Here is an 8,616-nt window from a genome sequence, read left to right on the forward strand (position 1 = left end):
CTGAGGTTTTGCAGAGTTTGGCAATACCTTTGAGCGTTTATTGTAGTGCCTCTTTCCAGGAAGTCCACCAAAATCACACCTTTTCTGTCCCAAAAAACAGTCGCCATCATCTTCCTTGCCGACATTGTTTGCATGCATTTCTTGGGTTTTTGGGGAGAACCTGTGTGCCCCCACTGCATTGATTGCAATTTCGTTTCACAGTTCACGTGTTTCACCCATGTTTCGTCACCAGTAACGATGCGATCGAGTAAAGAGCCATTATCCTTATTGTAGGCGTCCAAAAAGTGCAACGCTGCAGCCATTCGCTGATTTTTGTGGTCCTCTGTCAAGATTTTTGGAATCCATCTTGCACAAAACTTGTGGTAACCAAGCTTTTCGCTGATGATTTCGTGCAACAAACTTCGCGAAATTTGTGGAAAACTCAAAGAAAGTTCCGTTATTGTGAACTTTCGATTTTCACGGACTTTAACATCGACTTTTTCGACAAGTTCGGCAGTCACTTTGCTGGGTCTCCCACTTCGATCTTCGTCGTGAACATTGGTTCGGCCATTTTTAAATCTTATGACCCACTGTCGCACTCCACCTTCAGTGATAATGTTGTCCCCATACACTTCACACAGCTGCCGATAGATTTCTATCGGTTTACAGTTTTTTGCTGTCAGAAACCTTATTACTGCACGCACCTCGCAGCTCGCGGGATTTTCAATTAACGCAGACATTTCAAACCGTCACAGTATCTTAACGGAGCACAGCACGAACCTCTCACTAGCACGGCTAGATGCCGACTGAGCTGCGCAACGCTCTGACCCCAAGATGGCCGCGCTAGCCCCGCCCCTAGCGGACACAGACGAAAACGTAATCTACTTTCTGGATAGCCCTCGTATATTTGTGGTGACAGAAATTTTTGCCATGGTGCATGTTTTCTATTTATTATAATTTTTAAGAGTTGTGATGTAGTTATTAGATATTACTGCAGAAGTCCCTTACTAACCTTTGTAAACGGAGCGTTAATGAAAGAACAACCATGAAGATACATATAAGGCCTAGGGGGAAGTTGTATGGTTGACGGCAGCCATCTTGAAATCCGCCATTTTGAATTAAGCTCAAGATTTTTTAAATGGGAATAGGGTAATATGATACATAATTTCGGGCTAGAATTTAATCAGAAAGACAATGGTGAAGCTAGTTTTGAGATACACTCATTTGGGGAAAAGTTACAAGCATTTAATTGTTCACTTACTACGTGCGGAAGTCCCTTACCTCTGCTTCTAACCCGCGTATTAATGATAATAAGTGGAGAAAAGCTTCGGTAATACATATTATGCCTAGAGGGAAGTGTTACGGTAAGGATATCCTTGACAGCATCCATCTCGAAATCCGATATTTTGAATTTAAGTGAAGTTTGAAAAATGAAAACCATAGCATGTGACACCTCATTTTAATAGCATGTGACACAAATTTTTCCAAAAAATCAATGGTATGCTTATTTTTGTTCTATAATTAACCAGTGTGCATTTAGGACTGCTTCTAATGAGCATCAAACGTCCATTATTCGATCTCTCAAATTGGCAACACTCCTAATTTTCACCGCATGTTTTAAGATTCCAACTGGCACTTTGCAGTTGTTGCAATGGCTCATGTTTTTTAAATTTATTACATTTTTTTTAAGAGTTGCGATCTGTCAGTTCATGAATAGTTGGATTAAGCATCCAGTATCTTTCTGAATTTTGAAGACTTGCCATGTAATTATTTATTTCCTATACCTGCCTTTCAAAAACTCGTTTACTGAGATGAATCATCGCACAATGAAACAACTCCAACTTTGCATTCAGTTAATACCGAAGACGTAGTTTGTGTAGTAGATGAGACGAAAAATCAAATGAAAATTCACTTCAAAAAGGAAAACGAAATATGATTGTTGTGTAAATCAATCTTTGTTTTGTTTTATATTTATTTCTTTATTGTACATTTATTTATTTATTTTCTATATCAATTTTTCAGCTAGTCAGACAAAAAGTCATTCGTTTTTTAGCGATTGTTGTCGATGATTCATGATTGTAACATATATAATCAGTATTGATCGGGCACTCAATTAAGTTACACCTCTTTATAAACCATTTACCTGTTTTGATATTATGTTCATGGTACAAACAATGTTGTGGGAACAGTCATATAAAATTCAGAAAGATTGCTGGATGCTTATCCCAACACTATTCACGAACTGACAAATCGCAACTCTTAAAAAATGTAATAAATTTTGAAAACATGAGCCATGGCAAAAATTGCAGAGTCCAGTTGAAATCCTAAAACATACGGTGAAAATTAGGAATATTGCCAATTTGAAAGATCGAATAATGGACGTTTGATGCTTATTAGAAGCAGTCCTAAATTCACACTTGTTAATTATAGATCAAAAATAAGCATACCATTGGCTTTTTGGAAAAAAAAATACTATTAAAATGAGATGTCACATGCTATGGTTTTCATTTTTCAAACTTCACTTTAATTCAAAATGGCGGATTCCAAGATGGCTGCCGTCAAGGATATCCTTACCGTATCACATCCCTCAGGCATAATATGTATTACCGAAGCTTTTCTCTACTTATTGTCATTAATACGTGGATTAGAAGCGGAGGTAAGGAACTTCCGCACGTAGTAAGTGACCAATTAAATGCCTGTAACCTTTCCCCGAAATTATGTATCATATTACCCTATTCTCATTTAAAAAACTTGACCTTAATTCAAAATGGCGGATTTCAAGATGGCTGCGGCCAAGGTCATACCTACCATACAACTTCCCCCTAGGCCTTATATGTATCTACATGCTTGTTCTTTCATTAACGCTTCGTTTACAAAGGTTAGTAAGAGACTTTTGCAGTAATCTCTAATTACTACATCACAACTCTTAAAAATTGTAAAAAATAGAAAACATGCACCATGGCAAAAATGTTTGTCATCACAAATAATACATATATGTTCTCTATCAGCTAGAAAAATTTCATTGAAATCGGAGCCGGACAATTGGGTGATGTCCCTTGTAAGAAAATGTTTGTTATAATGAACACATACATAATTCTTTTTGTTATATTCCTTTTTATCGTTGTTTTTAAGCACCAAAAGCTATACGAGAAATGGATTTACAGTTTAATGCAGAATCCAAACCCGTCTAATGAATTTATATTGCAAATGCCCGAGTCTCAAGAAGAATTTGAATTACTGAACCATTCACTGTAATTTAGCTGCTGACCTATTAAGAATAGGCCTACAAACAAAAGTCGTAACAAGTTCTATTTGTACAATGCAAGGATTGTTCCATGCCTTCACCTTTACTTAGTATATACTGTTGTGCACAATTCTAATGATTTGCGTAAATACCAAGTTGTGAAGCTTCGACGAAGGAAACTAAGCAGAGACTTGTTCGAAAATCCTGGAGCCCCCAGTGACGAGTACAAAGGAATACATTAACAATGACAAATGGCGTTCATAATGTGAGTGTAGATAAAAATGGAGGAGTAGATGGTCAGTACATTGCGAGTCCTATCATATCCGTTTTGGGCTTACGAAGAATAAACACAGTAATATAATAAATATCGAAAAGCCGTCTGGAGAAGTGGTCCATTTCCATGATAAAAGCTAGAAGCAGAGGAAGACGAAATGAAAATTAAAATATAATTGTATAAAGAACTGAAACATATAATTTGATTTGTAAATTCTTGAGTTTTGCAGTGTTGCGTCTTTATGGAAAAGCGTTGTTATGACGGACTTCATTTCCTGTTAACTTGGGCTCCAAATGTCGACTGACACTTGAATTAAGTATATTTGATAAGTACACATGTCATCATGAAAGACCAACCTTCATATTATAAGTCGTCTTCCATCACACAATCTAACGTGAGAGAGCGCTGGATAGGATCAAGCCATCAGTACCTGCGACTATGGCTTTCAAATTAACTTCTAAACATTCAGTGCCATAATCAAGTTACTTCTTACAAGGGAGCATTCCGATTTGGTGAATTCAATTGCTGAAAAGAATTACTATCACTAGGTTCAGCATTAAAAGGAACAGAGAAAAAACAGAGGATGTTTAGTGACAAACCGTGTGCAGGGTGGGAAATAAGTGAGGGCAAAGTACAAAGATAGAACGTAAAAAATGTCTAGAAATGCCATGATAATTTTGAAACGAGTAGAGGGATTGGGTTCAAATGTTGGGCATGAGAAATGGATGTAGAGATCCACTGAATAGACGTAATGTGGACCATGGGGGACATCTGAAAAGCCAGCATGTTGGAATTAGCGCAACAAGAATATACGGGAAAGGTGTCATGTGACATATGGCTCTTGACGCACACCATCTATTGAAATTAGTAGTGGCCAATACAGTTTCAGACCTCTATTTAATTGCAACTGTCATGGATCTTAACAATGATTGTATGGTTGATACAAAATGGAGACAACAGTGGGCACATTTGAAAAACAATAAAGCTGGGCAATCGGGCTCGTCACAGCTGTCTCCGGTACTGTAATTGAAGCAGTAGTCGACAAGTGTGATGTATGCGCCAGGCATTGTTTGCAAATATCCAGTTTTGTAGAAAGTATATCTAGTCATGGCTTGGAACCTTGATGCTGTAAATTGGAAGTAGGCAAGCGATTGCAAGTTAATGAAGTTGTCCTGTTGTTGTATTTTGAAGTCAGATGACAGACAAACGGTGTCAGTTATATATTTTATTAAATTCTTATACGGACGGAAGAAGACCATATCGAATGGTTGTATGAGCGACGTGCAACCATCAGGGATAAGGAGTCGGGTAAGTTCAACATTGTCCGGTTTCTGCACCAACTCTTCATTTGTATATACGCTTCGACATGAATCAACGAGAAGCAGCAGTTTTATCTGCTCCATATCAGGCCAGAAAACGTTAGTCATGAACTCATTCAGTTTGTCCTTGGTCATATTTCCACTTTTACCGGTAGCAGCATATGAACGAATATTGGATAGATCGGACGTTTATTGGCTGGAAAGTATCCTTATTCACGTTTGTGATACTTTCTCATTCACATACCTTTACGACAGTGTTGTAATGTGTTACGCGCTTAACACCTCCTGTTACAGATGTCTCAAACTGTGTTGGCCCCTATTCATTTTAATAGACGTTGTGCAACAACAGCCATATTCTACGTGGCCCCTTTCCCGTACTTCTTGCGCCAATTCCAAAATGGTGACTTTTCATATATCCAACACCATTCACATTACATCTATTCAGTGGAGATCTACATGCATTCCTAATATCCAACATTTGACCTCAATCCTTGTGCTCTTGTCAAAATTAGCACAACATTTCTAGACATTTCCTTTGTTCTATCTTCGCACTTTGCCCTCACTTATCTCCCACTCTTTCTATTTCTTTTAGTGCTGAATCTAGTGCTGGTAACCATTTTCAGCAATCGAATTCACCAAATTGGAATGTTCCCTTGTTAGATCAAATTTAGTTAAGTTCTTGATCATAACTCTAACAATATTGTTGATGGAAGGATCAGCATCAAGTTTTTTGTACTTAAATTTTTTATCTAGACAGGTACTAAATTTTGGGAAATAGTACATTAACTTCAATTAGAAATATTATTATACTTCACAAAATACTTAGAAGTCGCGGGTCGCTTGAATTGAATCAATAACTAACTTGGATTGTTATAGTTCTTAACGAACAAAGTGAATTTCATTTCAAATTGTGAGACTGCAGTAGAATCCAAACTATAGGGTTCTGCCAGCCAGAGGGCAGGGGTGCCCACAAGCATGGGCGTCTCTGGCGGGGGGGGGGCAATATTTTGAAATGCGAAATATTCAATATTTTATTTTAATTTATTTAGATACTAACAGTTAGATCATTTCCTTTGATGTCCCCTCTCCAAAAATTTTACATGCCAGAGACGCCAATGCCCACAAGGGGGGGCTATGACGCAAACTGCGTCATTGAAATATTGGGGGGGTAAAATCTATATAAATATGTTTGAAGGAGTGTAAAAATTAATCGAAAAGAATATTTTTTTCATAAAAGAACACCTACGGATAGATAACTGGGGGGAGCGTCATGGACATAAGGGGGGGTTGCGCACCACTGCAGAAGGAATAGCATTTAAATCCCGATTTCAATAAGCGGATAACGAGGCAGATGGAGCGTACACTTGAAATAATGAATATTTTCGAAAAAATATTAATATCCTGCTATCTTTTGCTGTTTAGCTCTTTGAAAATACAAAATTGATCCTGTAAAATAAATATTTAAATTGAAATGAAAATTTCAAGTTTATTGACTCATGGTAAAGCACACAAAGCTAAAGGAGATGGATGATTAATGAAAATGAATGCTTGTGAAAAATAAATAGTTTGTGTCTTCCCACCGGGAATCAAACGCGGGACCAGGTGCACAAAAGGCACACATGCTAGCCATTAGACTTGTGGAGAGGGTAGAAGTTATGTATTTATATCACTTTGTGGTTTAATAGGGGAATTAAAGAGATTGGATTGAACTTGTTTTTGCAATAGTAAATTCATCTGCAGTAACGCTTCAAATGTCTATTACCGTTTTCGAATTTTTGGAGATCCTATTTAAAACGGAAGTCGTAAATTTATAACTTTTGATTGAGTAGAGTCTTAAAAATAAGATACTATCTGTACGTGGGACGTCGAATACAACATATTCGGCGGCCGATATTTAACATATTTTTGGGACACTACATTCCCAGGAAGAACCCGTTAATCGAAATTATCTACCTCTTTCGATCCATGAGGATCAAGGGTAACCTTCAGACCCTCGTTGGAGTTACATGAGCGCTCGCGTGGCTGTATTTTCACTGATATTAAATTTTTAGAAAATATAGAAACTCAACATCGGGTAAAACAATGAGGCTACGGCAATCTTTTTTATTATTAACTAATAGAGAAAACTGATGATCCATATAATCTAACCCAGTGCATTGGGATAGACATCTATTTCTCTGATTCGTTGAGAAGGCATAATAATTGCCATTTACACGGGCTCTTGAAAGTTAAAACCGGACTTTAAGTATTTTTCAACTAGTTTTGACTATAGTGAAGTGATAAGAGCAACGAAGAAATTGTTGAGGTATTGTTTCTCGACATTTTCAATCCTCTTCTGCTCTACTGCGGTTAACATTAAAACCGCGAAAATTGCAGATTTCATCCACTTGCGTTTGGAATCTGGGAATCAAAACGGAGATGGAATATATTTTTGAGACGTTAAATCTATATCAGAAAACTGTTTTATAACTATCTTTTACCGTTTTTGTTTGGATATCAATCAAGAGACGAACCAGTGGTGGATGTAGAAAGTTGCCGGGAGAGCTATGCCTCCAGTCTTTTGAAAAATAATTGAAAGTATTATTTATGTATTTTTGAAATGAAATCTTAAGTTTTACGTCCCATGGTTTTGCCGGCTAGGCTAAAGAAGACGGTGATTATGATAAATGAATGAAATGGTGGAATGAAGGAAGTGGAAGGAAACAGGAGAATACCGAGGAAAGTTTATAGCAAACGTATGATATATATATTATATAAGTGAGCAGTCTGGTTTCTGACTGCATCCCCTACTATTACCTTCTAGATCTCCGAGACGAACGGAGGGATGTAATCGTTTGAAAATTCTTATTATCAGGGGAATATTCTGTTGCAAGCAAAATCTGAAATAACGTTATTGATACATTTGGAAATATGGCAAATTACCAAGGGTTTTCATTCTGCATGAATATCTCTTGTAAATTATGTTGTTGCCAAACCCCAAAGCTCTTCTTGCAAAACCCTTCTTGCAACAAACACTACGAGAAACAGACGCCTAAGGAAATTATTTAACACGTTTAATATGTTGCATCGTTGTAATTCCAACACTATGAGGTATGAAATAGGCTATGTACAAAGCATTTTCTTCTTGATTTCGAAGATACAAATTGTATATACAGTATATCTTCAAACTGAAGAAGGAATTGGTATACAAAGGCAGTCTATTCAGCCTCTCATTTAGATAGAAAAGCTTATGGGAAGCACTCTTGAATCTCACTCAGTTCCACTCCTTTTAATGAGGAAAGTAAACAGAACTATTTTTTTAAAAAATAGTCGTGTATCCAAGTTTTTATCCATCGACAGAAAGCACAAAAGGACTTCAAGGGTAAATATACTTTCCTTTCTCTTTGATGTGTTAATGGGGTAGCAAGACATCATGTTATTGAAGCCAAGTTTCTTGTAAAAACGATTAAAAGTACGCAAATTATACGTATATAAGTGAAATGAGTTTCTCGTTTTGCCACTCTGTACATATAAACTCTTCTTTACAGAATAAACAAAACAAAAACTTACTAACTTGTATTTTAGTGTTTTTACTTAAGTATGACAGTTTTGTGTGCATTATATATTTAAATAACCTTAATAAGAAACTTGGTGAGATGTTAAGAAATGTGTACATTAGGTAGATATTTATGACAATTTAATGCATTCTGAATAATTATATGTAATTACTTGAAATATTGCATGTTTTCAGTAAAAGTACCCCTACCCGTTGGCAAATTTTCAACTATAATACCGTTGTTTTATATTTTGTTTTATTGTTG

This window comes from Thermobia domestica, chromosome 10, assembly GCF_964235325.1.
Source record: "Thermobia domestica chromosome 10, izTheDome1.hap1.1, whole genome shotgun sequence".
NCBI classification, from domain to species: Eukaryota; Metazoa; Arthropoda; class Insecta; order Zygentoma; family Lepismatidae; genus Thermobia; species Thermobia domestica.